Source organism: Denticeps clupeoides, chromosome 13, assembly GCF_900700375.1.
Source record: "Denticeps clupeoides chromosome 13, fDenClu1.1, whole genome shotgun sequence".
Taxonomy (NCBI): domain Eukaryota; kingdom Metazoa; phylum Chordata; class Actinopteri; order Clupeiformes; family Denticipitidae; genus Denticeps; species Denticeps clupeoides.
In genome coordinates, this window is record NC_041719.1 from 4,586,747 (window position 1) to 4,602,506 (window position 15,760).

Sequence of the window (15,760 nt, forward strand, 5' to 3'; positions counted from 1 at the left end):
TCCTGCTGTCTGGCCCTGTCATGAACAGATGAATTCAGAGATGCCCCAGTGAGACAATGGGCCGCTGCTATCACTTCAGATACAAGTGCATGGAATCTAGGGGTGGGACACGAAATCAATACAGCAGTAGATGGTGACACTTCCTTTGGTACGGCATTATAAATTCACTGCTATCAATATATCACATTTGAACCTTAAACCTGTGTGTGGGAGGAGCGGACATGACTCCAACATCCGGATTCGACACCTTCAAGATATTAGACATCTGATTTAAATATCAACAAATTTGAATAAAACCAGTGCCATCAGCTTCTGTAGAGACAGAGGCATCTTGAGCCTACAACGGCTGAGTGAGAATGCGACACGCTGCTCTAAAAGGTCGTGCTTCAGTACCAGTGGGTCAATAGGCCAAGAGTAACATGGCTCCTCATTTACCTGCCATTCATTTAGACTAATTCATTCCTAGTGGCGTTTAAATATCAAGTTGTCCCTGTAAATATGCATGATTGCTCCTGCTTACACAAGACGATGCTCGACTGTGTAATGAATAACGTATCACTGATGCATAATGCATTATCCATTTTTCTTAAGCTGTTCAGGTTGTTAATGAAGGACACGCTCTGCAAGGACATGCTTTGCGGACGAGTGAAAGCGCTTTCTCTTTGCAGTGGGCAGTTTTGTTAAAGGAGCTGCATGGGAACGAGGACAGAGATGATTCTGCAGAAATCTTTAACAGCAGGAATGGAGATTTGGTAAATAAACGTATGGTTAACCTTGCGGTAAATGTAGTAAAATGACTTCACATGAGTTCCTCATTTTAAGGAATTACTATGTAACCAAAGGAATCCATATTTTATTAAGTGAAGAATAAAACAACGTTTTGAGCCATGTTGGGAAGAAGAGGGGATTTTATTTCTGTCTGCAAAGTTGTGGTTAGAGGAAGTATTGTAAAGTAAAGTGAAGTGATTGTCACATGTGATACACAGCAGCACAGCACACGGTGCACACAGTGAAATTTGTCCTCTGCATTTATCCCATCACCCTTGGTGTGCAGTGGGCAGCCATGACCCGGGGAGCAGTGTGTGAGGACGGCGCTTTGCTCAGTGGCACCTCAGTGGCACCTTGGCGGATTGGGATTCGAACCGGCAACCTTCTGATTATGGGGCCGCTTCCTTAACCGCTAGGCCACCACTGCCCCAAACACTGTCAGTGTTTAGTACAGTTCTCCACTTTTCTGAAGAACAAGTGAACAGCTGTAACCTGTGATCCTTTTCCAGGATACGTAGACCTTGCACAGTTCCCCCAGTGAGACAGCAATCATGGCAGCAAATACAATAATAATCTTTTGAACTCCTTCTCAGACAGTTTTACTTAATTTTTTTATTTTTATTGTATATTATGGTTCTGTAGCAGCCTACAGCGACAGTGTCATATTACACCTTATTCATTCCCTATTGCTTTTGTGACATCTGAGCTCTAATCTGGACATTTGTTTTTGGTGAAAGAAGCCCACGTGGTTGATTTTATCCCATTTCCAACTGTAAGATGGGACGTTACAGGACCATGGCCTTTCTACGCTTTTGTTTTGCATAGTGGCCGTCTGTAAGAAGAGATGTCGCGGAGCCATTACATTCCTGTGCCTTTGTTGTGCATGAAGATTCAAGACCTCAGTTTTACATGTCTTTTGTTGGATGGCATTGCAACATTTGCCGGACCTCCCCCGAGCCAAACGTGTGAGGTGTTGGCCGTCGGGCCCGCCCACTCTCTTTGTCATCCCTAGACCGGAGGCACCGGGGGCGTGACATCCGAAACAACAGGTTCTGACAGCTTCCTGTAGGCCAGGTGTATAAAGATCTGTTCACATGTGGGGACGGCTTTCGAGTCTGCTCTATCCTCTCTCTCTCTTTACTCCTTCTTCTCATTTTACTAGTGGTGGGCCGTTATCGGCGTTAACGTGCTGCGTTAACGTGAGACTCTTATCAGGCGATAAAAAAAAATATCGCCTTTAATCTATTCACAAGTTGGGTTGTGAGCTGGGTCTATACTACGCAAGCTATTGTGCCGGAGTTAAATGGTTTCACTAGATTTATAAGTATATTTATTTTTTCTTGTGTCTTTTAGTTTCTTATTTCCTAAAGACTTTTATTTTGTTTTTGAGACCCGGTTCAGGTCTCTTGGACACATGGCGTGAGCTGTGAGAGGTGCATGGGTTTGTGTGCAAAAAGTTATTTCTTTCATTTTAATTTATGTACATATTAGGAATATTTTGCATGTGTGTTATTTTGTGAATATTTTTTTTATGTTCTTTTAATACTGTATATTGTAGAGAGAGGTGCAGAAAGACGCGATCTTGCTTTTTGTACAGAATACACTTTGCATAGAAAATCTCTTGGGTGTCAGCTCATCATTTGTAGTTCAAGAAACTAAATCAAAAAGTTACACAACGCAGAAGAACCGCTACACTATGATGACTTTCACCTTGATATTTTAGCGTGGATGTATACTGAATTGCACTGTAGGGGGCGAGAATGAGTCTTCGAACTGTGAAATTACCACATAAAACGTGGTAACATGGATGCAGCTATTTAACTGAATAAACAGTTGGTAAACACAAGTACATCTTATTGAACATAATTTATTTTCATCACCAATTATCATAGTAGAACAGCTTTCTTAAGCAGTTTGTGATGCATTTTGGAAACAGGAGATGAGCCCCTGGTCTAATGCGCCACCCGGCTTGAGAAACCCGTTCTCAAAGACTTACTTTTAGTCATTATTTGAGTAGCACACATATTCTGAATGCCTTCGGCAGAATTCAAATGAGCCATTCTAATCTAAAATCTAGATTAATCTAGATTAATTCCAAGATTACAGTGAGATTAATCTAGATTAAGAAAATTAATCTATGCCCACCTCTACTTTTTACATACAAAATTCACATGTAATAATAATTTACCGGTGTTAATAAATTAGAATCTGTTCATTTTTTAACCTCTATTGTGCCATGCCTCTTTCTACCAGGTAACATCAAGTTGGAGTGGTTTGAATACAGTGCTTTTGTGTGTAGAGAGAGGTTTTTTTACTCTGTTCTCTCTTCACACGTTTTACACAACACTAAAGGTGCCGTATTGTATTGTATTGTATTATTTCTTCAATTCAGTTCTCAAATGTGGTAACCCCAGAAAAGGTGCAGAGATGTCCTACAGACCTCTCTGAAATCATTGTGCATCCAGAAATTCCACCATCCTATTAGTCCCTGTCCTGCCTTTGATTAATATGGTTTTAACTAATAAGCTGGTCTGAACAAAAGGGACATCATCCACACCACCAGAGGCCCCCAGTGACCTTAACAAATCTCTTCTTCTTCTTCGTTATCCTAACTTAACAATGACACAAGCCCACCATAACCCTCCACTTCAAGAATGTCACTATCACTGATAGCCATTCTGTCTGGAATTTGATTATTGGAACACTATGCATATTTAAATTACACTAATTCATAACATAGTGTGTGTGTGTGTGTGTGTGTGTGTATATATACATATAATATCTATTTATCTATATATATATCTATGACCTTGTCCACAGTCTTCCTAGACAGGGCCTCAGTCCTGATTGGTGACGGGAGGGTCTTAAGTATGCAGGTCACACGTGGCTGAGGTGGCGTCGGAGAAGTGAGAGAGTGGGAAATTACCCAAACACTCTTCACTGAGCAAAGCAGTTTGGGATTTGTAGGGGGAGAAATAAGTGATGGATTGTAACTAGTCATGGATGTGGCATTTAAATGACTTGATGGTTTATTTTCTTTCCTACCAGGTTGGGTGAAGGAATAATGCACTGGTTTTCGATGTGACATTCCGACACGGATGGTCTCTGGGCTCCAGCATGTCACCCATGCTACTCTGCTATCTGGCACTGATATTTTTTTCTCTGGAGTTAATATGATATTATTTTTTTTTTGCTATTTTAGGCCTATGTCTTTAAAGTGGTGATGATAAAAACATTTGGAAGTAGCCTCATGATCCTCTAATTTACATTAAAATGAGCCTTTCCTTTCAGCTTCTTAAAATCTCAGTTTAGCTTTTGCAATTATCTTTATACTAGAACCGTTTTTATCTCAGACTAACCTTTATTTAACTATGCAAATCATTTGCAATGGAAGCCTGGCACACAGTTGAGATTCTTGAGGAAGGAGATAGAAAATATGACAGTAAAGGACAGAAATATTCCAAGCTGACGGCTCATGAGCGCAGATGTTGCTTTCAGGGCTCCCTTGTGGAAAAGGGGGACGCCTTGTTCAGCATGTACTGTTGTGTTTGTGAGTGCTGATCAAGCAACAGCAGCCTTTAGAGAGGAACTTGTCCAACTGTCTCTCCCTGAAGCTGATGAGACTAATTAGTTTCCCACTGTAGTGGGGGTCTGTCGGTGGCGTCCCAGGTACCGCGCGTTAATGGGTCATTAAATGGAGCGTGGCGAGAACAGACCTGTCGTCGTCCTCGGCGAGGGCCACCTTCTCGAAGTGGATGTGCAGACGGCGTCCCTCAGGGCTCTCCAGCACCCAGTGGCACGTCAGGTTGTTGCTGTAATTCCCGGGGAAACCGGGAGACACGATGCGGCCGACGGTCGCGTTCCGAACGACGCCCCCACAAGCAGCTACAGCAGAGAAGAGAAGGGCACAGTAGGAGATTTACATTTACGGCATTTGGCAGACACCCTTATCCAGAGCGACTTACAACGTGCTTTCAAGTTACCATCGATGAAGAGATCAATTCAGGTTCACTAGGACCCCCAACTATGAATACAATCTTTTTATTCACTCTGTTGTAGATTCTGTACACAAAGTTTGACAACAAGAAAATTAAAATTTAATCTAAATATTCTTTAAAGAGGAAGGTCTTGAGCTGTCGTTTGAAGGTGCTCAGTGACTGAGCTGTTCTGACCTCGAGGGGAAGTTCATTCCACCACCGAGGGGCCAAGACGGAGAAGAGTCTAGATGAGCGTCTTCCTTTTACCTTCAGAGATGGAGGGACCAGGCGAGCAGTACTGGAGACTCAGAGTAAACGAGGTGCAGTGCGAGGTGTAATAAGGGCTGTGAGGTAGGATGGTGCTACTCCATGTCTGGCTTTGTAGGCCAGCATCAGTATTTTGAACCTGATGCGTGCAGCTACTGGGAGCCAGTGGAGGGACCGTAGCAGAGGGGTGGTGTGGGAGAATTTGGGAAGGTTGAAGATTAGTCGTGCTGAAGAAGATGAAGAAGAATGGAGACTGAAGGAGATGAGAGACATCGTTTGTAATGCAGCAGCGAGATATCAGTTTTTTAGACTTCTTTTCTCACTCAGAGCTGCCTGGCTAAACGATACATTTAGAAATAAAATGAGCAGAGATAATATAAGAAATAAATAAATGTTTAGCTCAGCAGCGACTGTAATGTAATGATGATGATGTCGGCTTTCAGGAAAATTTAAATAAGAAAAGAGAGGAAGAATGAAACTGTAAAATACAAGTGTACCTTTCAGGAGTAAAAAAAGGCAGCTGTGACTGAAAGAGAGATAATCTGAGATGTGAGCAGTGTGTATTTGTGTGAAATAGCCTGTGTTTAAGATCGTAAATGTGTATGTGTGTATTAGACGATTGGCTTATAGTCTAAATGCAAAATTCATACAGTAATTACATGCTTTTGCATTAAAATGTAGACGTGTGTGTCTGTGCCCATATCACCGAGCTTAGTTAAAGTAGGAGGTAGGAGTGGTGTTGGTTGGTGGCGCACCTGCTGTGATCGGTAATCAGGCTGCTTCGGACCCGGCCTTCTGTTGGGACCCGGCTTGACCGCAGCAGCGTGGCAGGGGGGTGTTTTTTTTTTAAATGCCATGTTTACGCCGCTTTACGCCGCTCGATGTGCCCACTAATCCCCCTGCCACTCTGCACCGCCTGCCCCCGGCTTAGATGGCGGCTCGGCTATTCATCCGGCCTCGCCTCAGATTCACCGCAGAAGGTCCCGCGTCAAGACCGCGGCTCTTCAGGGACCGGCAGCTTGTTCAGCGTCAAAGACGATGGAGGAGGAAGAGGAGGAGGAGAAGGCGGCGGCGGAGTTCTTTCCTTTGATGAAACTGCGCAGTGTTTTACTTTGTACCATTGGGGACGGTGGACGGGGGCTTGTTTGTTTACATTCCCCACTTCCCCCAAACCAGCACCGCGGTCGACACCAGTAGAGGCAAAAATCGATGATTAAACCCCAATTAACTTGGGAGGAGGAAGGTGGACGTTGCAGTAGGACCTTATTCTAGTCAAATTTAATTGCAAGTGAGTGGACAGAACATTTATGCAGCATTTGGCCTCACTTGTTCGTGAGATGAATCCCTGACGCCTGGAGCGGTGCACTTTAACACTGTCACCCATTTGTGTGTGTGTGTGTGTGTGTGTGTTTGAAATTTGAAATGAAGAGAGGAGAGAAGAAAGTGAAAATATTTATTAATAATAAGACCATACATGAACATATGTTAAGGAAGAGGTGTGTGTAGTTATAGTGCTTAGACAGTCTTGCTTATGTTTCAGTTTTCATCTTCTTGGTGGTAGTTTAACACACATTTAAAAATGAGAATGACACAATACTTTATTCAGACTTTTTCAACATTTTTTTCTTGTTTTTGGCACCAAGTACTTCTGTGTGTTTAATGCTTTTTGTGTAATGACCCCCACGAAATCTGGGGGTACAACTACTTTTTTGTGAGTTAGTTAGGCCACTCCCCTCCCTGCCTCTTCAATAGGATGTGATTACATTGTATGAAGACAAGGTTGATGGAGTAGAAGAATTCACAGACACATCACGTCAGACAGCTTCAACTTTCATGGATCTGCAGAAATTTATTTCTGACTGCAGTTTCAGTTTTTTTACGGCATGACTAGTTGCTGCTTGGGTAAGCTGGTCAGCTCTAATATGCATGGGTACCCTGCATCACCCGTGATTGATGGTACCCCTCCACATTCACATCACTGCACAACCTCCTCTCAGGGAGGGCCATCCATGTGTAGATAAATAGGCTCAAACTTGGTACAATGCCCCCCCGCCCGTTCCTCTCATAGATGTCTTGTGGGATGTATGGAGGCAATCATCAGCTGGCCCATGTGATGGATTAAGCCCACGGAGTCCCTAATGAGAGCCATAAAACAGCCTTCTGTCCCCAACTGACACTGCAGCCTCCTGTCTCTACTCTGCCATTACTTTAAAACAGCACTGTTCACTTTAGATAGAGTTGCTACTTAAAGTTTAATGTGGTGAGATTAACCATCACAGGAGGTTTTTGGGTTCCCTGATCACAATAAAACTACTAGAATAAACTGAGGTATATAAAACATACATAGGTGTACTGCAACTGCACACCAAAATAATTTATTATGAGATTTTGAGCTTTCACTTTGTATAAATATTAGTGTTATGATAATAAATACACTTTTACATTTACATTTACCAGACGCCCTTATCCAGAGCGACTTACAACCAATAGTTAGAGGGACAGTCCCCCCCTGGAGCAACTTAGGGTAAAGTGTCTTGCTCAGGAACACAATGGTAGTAAGTGGGATTTGAACCTGGGTCTTCTGGTTCATAGGCGAGTGTGTTACCCACTAGGCTACTACCACCACTTTTAGAAGGAGTGTGTTGAAAAATTACTAAAATCATGTACAGCACTTAAGTTTACACATTTTGTGTTAAAGGTTTGATTATGTATAATATATATATTTTTCTGACTCCAACAGAAAAAAGGACAACAGGTTATGCTGTCAATACCTGAGAAACTTTTCGTCAGACGTGTTTGTCTGGTCAGCAATGGGTGCAATTCGTCAAGAGCAACAGGGTCGCAGAAGTGACCCAACATCAGACAAAACAAATAAAAGACCTCTGGCACGATAGAGAAGAAAGTAAATCCAGGATGGTCCACAAGAGGCCATTTAACTCCGACCTGTTTTACCACCGGCCATTTTTCAACCCCAACCCCCAAGGAGATTCTACAATTTACAACTGAAATATTTCTACTGCTTGTTCTTCCCTGTCTCACCGTAATTGCGCTCGGTCTCATTGTGGACTTGCAGGGTTGCAGGCGTCAGGGCTGTGGCATTGATTTTGTTGCCAAGAGACATCGCTGCACCTCAGGCAAGAGAAATATGTACAGGATTAAATAGGACAATAAATCACAAGCTCCACGGTGCAGAGCTAAACAGGATTTCAGGTGGTTCCCAAATGAAGCCTCAACAAACAGGCCCAGACAAACAGAATTTTGTTTAAATGGCCGCAGAGAGCCCCCCTCCATCATTTAAACACACGTCCATACAGAGTAGTGTAAGAAGAGCTGTGAATTACTGGGCCAAGAGCCCTCCTCCAAGAGAAGAACTTCAATTACCTCAATCCAGAGTAAATAAGAGGCGAAACGCGAGTCAAGTATTACCAGCGACACAAACGTGACGGTGAATGATGCTCATGCCTGACACGGTTTCATGGGCTGAATTTCAGCAGTTTGGTGGTGGAAGTTGCAGTCGTTTTTGTAGATTATGTAGAGAATTTCGCCATGTGCTACAACTCGGCCCATTTCTCAGTGAGATCTTTTAAAACTGCATTTTTTTTACAGAAAATATAGTGTGTTCTTGTACCTTTTTACTGAAATTTATTCCAATTATATCTTTATTTTGGACATCCATATGGCCATGAACATCATGTTTAAACGCTTCAGCTTTCATTTTCACATTCAAATTGGATGAAGAGTTCCAGGAGTGAAACCTTTTTTATAAAGGGATTTCATGGGGAGGCGTGGACAAGTGCTTCATTATGTCAGTACCCATGAAGCAGATAAAAGACCTGGAGTTGATTTAAGGTGTGCTGCTTGCATGCTGTGTGCAGGTGAAACGAGCCGTCCTTAATATGCGAAAACAGAAAAAGTATTAGGAGTGGCAAAATCTACAGTGTACCCGAGAAAGAAAGAAAGAAAGAAAGAAAGAAAGAAAAAGAAAGATTGTCCATGACAACAGTGGTTGATTATCACAGAATCATTTTCATGATTTTTACAACAGACAATAAAGCGAACAACACTCTCTGGGAGGTTGGCGTATCGATATCCAAGCCTACCATAAAGAGAAGACTGCATGAAAGTAAATTCAGGGGGTGCACGGCAAGGTGCATGAATAGAAAGACAGAATATAACAAAGCATCCAAAAAAGCCTGTACAGTTCTGGAAAAACATTTTTTGCACAGATGAAGAGCAGCCGATGATCCGAAGCACACCACATAATGCAGTGTAATGGCTTGGACGTGGCACTGGGACACTAGTGACAGAAGCAGCCGAATCCATTCTGAGGTGTTCAGATACTGTCTGCTGAAGATGGACGCAAAACATACAGCCAAAGCAACCCACGAGTTTATTAAAGCGAAGAAGTGGAAAAGTCAGTTGCCTGATCTGGACCCCGTTGACCGTGCACTTGACTTGTCGAAGACTAAAACACGAACAAACAGCAATTGAAATTCACCGGAGGCCTGACGGAGCATCAAAATAAGAGGAAACCCGACATCTGCTGATGTCCATGAGTTCAAGACGTCAGGCTGTCATTGCCTGCAAAGTGGTTTTAACCAAGGATTAGAAATGAACATTTTATTTTCAGTTATTTTATTTGTCCAATTACTTTTGAGACACTGAAATGAAGGGATTGTGTTTAAAAATGGATCATGTTCCACATACGTTTATACAGTCTGTTAAACCCACTGAATTAAATCTGAATGTCTGCACTTCAGCTGCTTCTGAGTTCAAATTCATTGTGGTAATATACAGAACCAAGATTAGAAGAAACCTTGTCTGTTCAAATATTAATTGACCGAACTGTAGTTAATTAATGAACGGCTCCTAATGTACCGTCGGTCTTGAATAATGGGTCGGAATGTTCTAGTTTACTCATCTTAAGGCGTGTCACCATCATCACCTAAAACCTGCACTAGGCATTTTTTTTAGCATTTCAATTATTATATGAAAGTGAAAGTGAAGCGATTGTCAATGTGAAGCACAGCACAGTGGCACCACAGTGGCACCTTTGCGGATCTGGATTCGAACCTTCCAATTAATGGTCTGATTCTTTACCCGCTTGCCCACCACATGACATTCAAATTTCACATATCAGTAAACCATAACAGTATTGTAACCTAGCAACCCTGTTAATGCTAGTTCTAATGCTAAGAAGAAGAAGCATTAAGCATGTTCCTGCTAACAAGTCCAAGCCCTCCACCCAGGAGTCAAGGTTCGTCTCACTGAGGAAATGAGCCAACAAGTACGATCCCAGACACCTCAACCGTTCATTTAATTTATATCTTTCCACCACCGCACCAGCACAGCGGGGCCCGAGCGTCGACCCCGGCTTGTTGTTACAGCATTATTACCCCGCAGATTCTTTTTCAATTAGACTCATATGGAGGGGGGCACTGGAGGCTGGTTTTATACGTGGCCAGTCCCCGCGCTGTTAAATCACACACATTCCCATTCTGGAGTGGCCTTATTGCTTCACAGGACATAAAGGCAGAGTGTTTCGGTGTTGAATCTGATGATGCCATGGCAACTGGCTCCGAGGAGATTATAGCTGGTGAACGTGGGCAACAGATGCAAGTCTAATGTGTTCCATTAAGCACCCTGGTGGAGGCACCAAGGAAATGATGGCGGGCTGGTGGTGAGACTTGCCAGGTTATCATGGTGAGCTTAGCAGCATGTTTAATGAGCGTTCAGTGAGATGCCTGAGGGTGGAGCCCATAATGACACTAGATAAGACACTGACACCAGAACCAGTAAAACTGCTGATGGACGAGTGAAAAACACCAGATTACACAGCAAAGCACACAAAAAGAGCCAAAAATCCACCTCAATGTCATCAGCAGGAAGGTTACTGTGCAAGAACAGACTCTTGTACAACACACATAAAACTAATGAAGTGAAGTGAAGCGATTGTCACACGTGATACACAGCAGCACAGCACACAGTGCACACAGTGAAATTTGTCCTCTGCATTTAACCCATCATCCTGAGTGAGCAGTGGGCAGCCATGACAGGCGCCCAGGGAGCAGTGTGTGGGGACGGTGCTTTTGCTCAGTGGCACCTCGGTGGTATTTTGGCAGATCAGGATTCGAACCAGCAACCTTCTGATTACGGGGCCGCTTCCTTAACCACTAGGCCACCACTGCCCTAGTGTCAGTGTTCAAAGACGTGTCCATTTTTAAAACTCCATGTCCTGTGGAACTTCTCACATATCTTTTCGTTGGGGGTGAAGGATCTAGTCTGACCACGCCCATCGGCAATCACTCATGCAACATCACTAGTCAGAAAGCGTAGTTTGAACTTGAAGCACACATATTGCAGTGGCCCTGCGATTTATTTTACTTTTTTTTTTTTTTTTACTTCCCAACACTTCCCCAGTGTTTTCAGGATTTAGTTCACTGCCAGTCATCTGTACACAGCACTGTCTGTGGATCACGCTTTAACAAATACGCTCACGGCCTCCGATCACTCTCGCACACATCTCGGGTCGTAGCTGCAGACCCGTCTGTTTCTCGGCACCGCACATCAAAGCAGGTCGAGGATTGAGGGGCGTGGCGACTGAAAGGACGAGTGCAGCGGGAGAAGAGAGGTTAGGTTAATCCATAACTGTCGAGATCACTGCCAGCGGAGGCTGATGACACACACCCACATCTTTTCAAAGAGTCAGGAGGTCATCATTTTATCTTCATTTGTCTTGCAGACATCAATCCCATGTCGAGTCACTATTAATAAATTAAAGTAAATAAAGATAATAAAGAGCAGCTGGGGGAGAAAGAAATTCTGCTGAATCTTGCCTCACTGAACCCAGTCTCGCTGCGAGAACAGACCTCTACAAAATTGGACAGCTCAGCGCTGGGGTCCTATCTCCAGCCCTGCTGCTGCTCTCCCTTTGATAAGGCTGGAGGAGCTATCAGGGGCCTGTGTGTCAGGCCACTCTGACAAGGTGTCAGGGACTAGTGGAACAGATCGTCTCCTAAGTGCTCCAGAGCCCAAGATGCCGGCACCCGTGCGCATTCGCGGTCAGCCCGGCACGGGCAGATCTGCAAATCTGGTGATAAGCCGCATCTCATTGGCTATTCCGGACATGGAGGAGTTACAGGAGGAAGCCGGGAGTCCCAGGCAGCTCCACGGTGTAGCAGCGGGAGCAGAAGCTCCATTAGACTAAGCGAGGAGAATTAAGATCGCTGTATTTTACATGACCCGATGAAAAATACATCCTGGGCATTAATTATGAAACACGGAGGGGACTCACTTACGCCCCCAGTCATCAGATCTCATCGAGGATAATTGTGTGTGACGGCCTCCGTTTGAGGGGATACACGCTTGTGGGAAAACTCATTCACGCCACCTCCCGTTAACCTTTATCTTACGATGAGAGCAGAAGAACCCAGGAACATTCTGACCAGGATTCACACATCACCTATAATAAAGGTCCTATGAACTACAACTTCCTAAATTGTAAAGATATATATGAAGAGAAGACGTACAGAACAGCCTGGTATGGACATGCCTTCCCTATAAACACAAAACGGGTATTTTTCCTGCTTTTGTTGAAAAGAAATGAATGCAAATAGCAACAGTGTGTAGCCATAGACACAGCACGTGTTCTTCATCCCACAGTCTTCAGATTCAGACAGAGGTCTGCCCGGTTCCCATGGAAATAATATCGGCCCACATGTTTACCAGCTCAGGTAACAAAAATCTTCTGCTTTATTAAGAGAGAGGATTATTACGTTCTTTCAAAACCACATTAAGCTATGATTCCACTCTTCTAAATCAAAAGCAAATAAACTATCGGCTGCCTGCCACGGCTAAACCTGTCCCACTAATCTTCCACAGGGGACAAAGAACATCACACATCCAGACTATACTGTACTATAGCTTTACATTTTAGTGAACATTTTAGTCTCAAATTCATATATTGTTTCTTGGAAGAAAAATAATTAATGTAGAGACATGCTACACTCTGTACTTTTATCCTCAATATTTATTATTCCAACTCAGATCATTTCTGTGGTTAATTCTACTACTGAACACCGTCTGCACGCTGCTCGGCTAACATCAGTTTATCACTATTAACATGCGTTATGCTAATATCTGCTGGTTTGAACAATGAAGTGGCCATCAGTTCATCATTTTACACCAGTTACATCACACGGTTACATCTCCTGGCATCTTTTAATAGAAACAAAAACAACAAACCAACGAATGTGGAATTATTAAATAAATGGGAACACTATAATCATAATTAGTCCTTAATTATTAATTACTAACAACAGGCATAAATTGGCTTAAGGACAATGTGACTGTTAATAGAAACATTCTGTTCCCCCAAGATTGTGATTAATGTTCTTTCAATTATTATTTTGAAACGAGTGTTAAACAGGATTAAATAAGAACTGATTCTGCAGTATTTTGCCATGTGACCTTGTGAAGGAGACTAATTGGATTTTTCTCAGCTAAGACTCACATTACCCCACAGCCTCAGCCAATTAAAACATTCTGGAACATTTTTGTCAAGTGAAAAGTGAAATGAATGAGATCTTCTGATGCTGATCTCATCATCTGTCTGTGGGAACGCTGCTGCGCTGACAGCTGCCCTGAGAGAAGGTTGTCCAACAAAGGCCACAATCCTGCCAAGTGTGTCCAAGACAATTCTCCAGGGCATCTGCAGGCCACGGGTGAAAAATAGAAGTAAGTCGTGTGATGCCTTCAGACAGCTTGACAGCATCCCAGCAGCCATCAGTCTGGACAGGATGTCCAAGGGACAGCACCATTTTACTAAACCCAGCATTCTAATCACCTTTCTCTCCTCTCTTTCCCCATCCTGAAATGAAAATCAGTACCACTGACGCTGGGCAGGTCGTGTGAAAAACCATAAAAACGTGCAAAATCCGATCCTCCATCCAGGAAAAGAGCGCTGTTAAATAAACACACCACAGAAGGTTCAGGATCATCCCAAGACGAGGATCAATCTCCAGCAAAAGAGTTTGCAGGGAGGCAATTAATGAGAACAAAGTGTGAAACGTCCCGTGTGTGTCGCTGAGATCGGATGTGCGTATCGAACCGCTGTCAGGATTTATTCGGTCCCACTGAAGAAGAAACCTTGCACAACTGCAGAGTTAGACTAGCTGAATATGATGAATAAAAGAAACGAGAATATAAATGTATAAAAGGCTCTGATGACCCGTGAGCAGACTGTGTAACTCATGACTCAGTAAATAGAAATGTTCTGAGGATTGTGGAGCTGCACGTCTCTCATTAAAGTCGAGCTTCTGACTCATTACTGTTAATAGCGGCTTCAACCCACTGCTGACTGCATCACCCCGGCGATGGAAACAATGGCTGACGTGGCTCCGCACTCTTTATTCATCACTAATATCAGGCCGAGGAACGTTAATGCCGCTCGCAGCCCCGCTCTTGTTTTGGGCTCTGAAGTGAAAATGGCAGCGAGAGGCTCATCCGTCACTAATAACTCCACAGTCGTCAGGACGCTGACACGCGGCGGGCGTGTGTATCACCGTCGGCTGCTCACACACTCATTACGTTTTAATAAACAACAGACCGCGGCCCTCTGCACCTGCTTTCTTCTTCCTTTATCATCTTTATTAAATTAGGCACCAGACGTGAGAACACTGCAGATTCAACGTCTTTCTTCATTCATCGGGCCTTTTCTTTGCTTTGCATTCCCAGAGCTTGCAGAGAGGTTGTGTGATTTATAGTTCCTGTTATATAGCCGCCATTTATTATCAGACATGCTAATAAAACCCGCGTTACTTGATTTCCATGTTTATATTACAGCCACGTCTCTCTCGTTTCTTTAATAACTTTACCGACCTGAATAGTTGCCCGCATAGTGCATTTATGTATTTATATGGACGATCTGGTTGGCGGGACGAGGCTCAGGCTCGGGTCGATGAACAAGGGCATTTGGCAGCAGCTGAAGGAAATGGAATAAGCCTCACAGGGAGGGGGACAACGAATTAAGACCTTAAGTCGAGGTTCCTTTTGATTTCTGCAGCTTAAAAAAATCAAAGCTTGTTAGTACGTGCTCCTGCCCTTAGTGTTCTCTAACAGGAGTAGCAGTGCAGAGCTTTTATTTATTGCCTCCAAACACGCATGCAGCTCCTGCTCAACCAATAACCTTCTACAGTGTTAAAGTGAAGGAGTGCAGCTGGTCTCCTGTGGATCCAACAGCTGATGTCACAGGGCGACATAAACAGATGCAACTGTCACTGCTGAGGCATCAGTTTGAATGACAGGACACTGGACCCAGAGGGAGAATTGGGTGCAGGTCACACACACACACACACACACACACACACACACACACACACACACACATAACCCAACACTCCATCCTAGCAGACCTCTGGACACTCCACAGAGGGACAGACAGAGAGACTATCCACTTCATGTCTGTTTGGATGACAACAGCTGCCAGAAGTGTCTATTGGTGTGAGGTCTCAATCACCAATCTTATTCCGAGACTATATTGATCTGCTTCACATAACGACAGATTTGTGTTCCTGATGACATCATGGCACCATTTCCAAGCCATCACAGCGAGGTGGAGGAGATGCGAGGAAGAGCCCCAGAACAGCACCAGAAACACACCTTCCCTATTGCACACTCTGGAGCACCTGTTCATGTTCCTGTAAAATTGTCTCCATCTGCTACTGGATCACAAATGCATGGATTGGTTT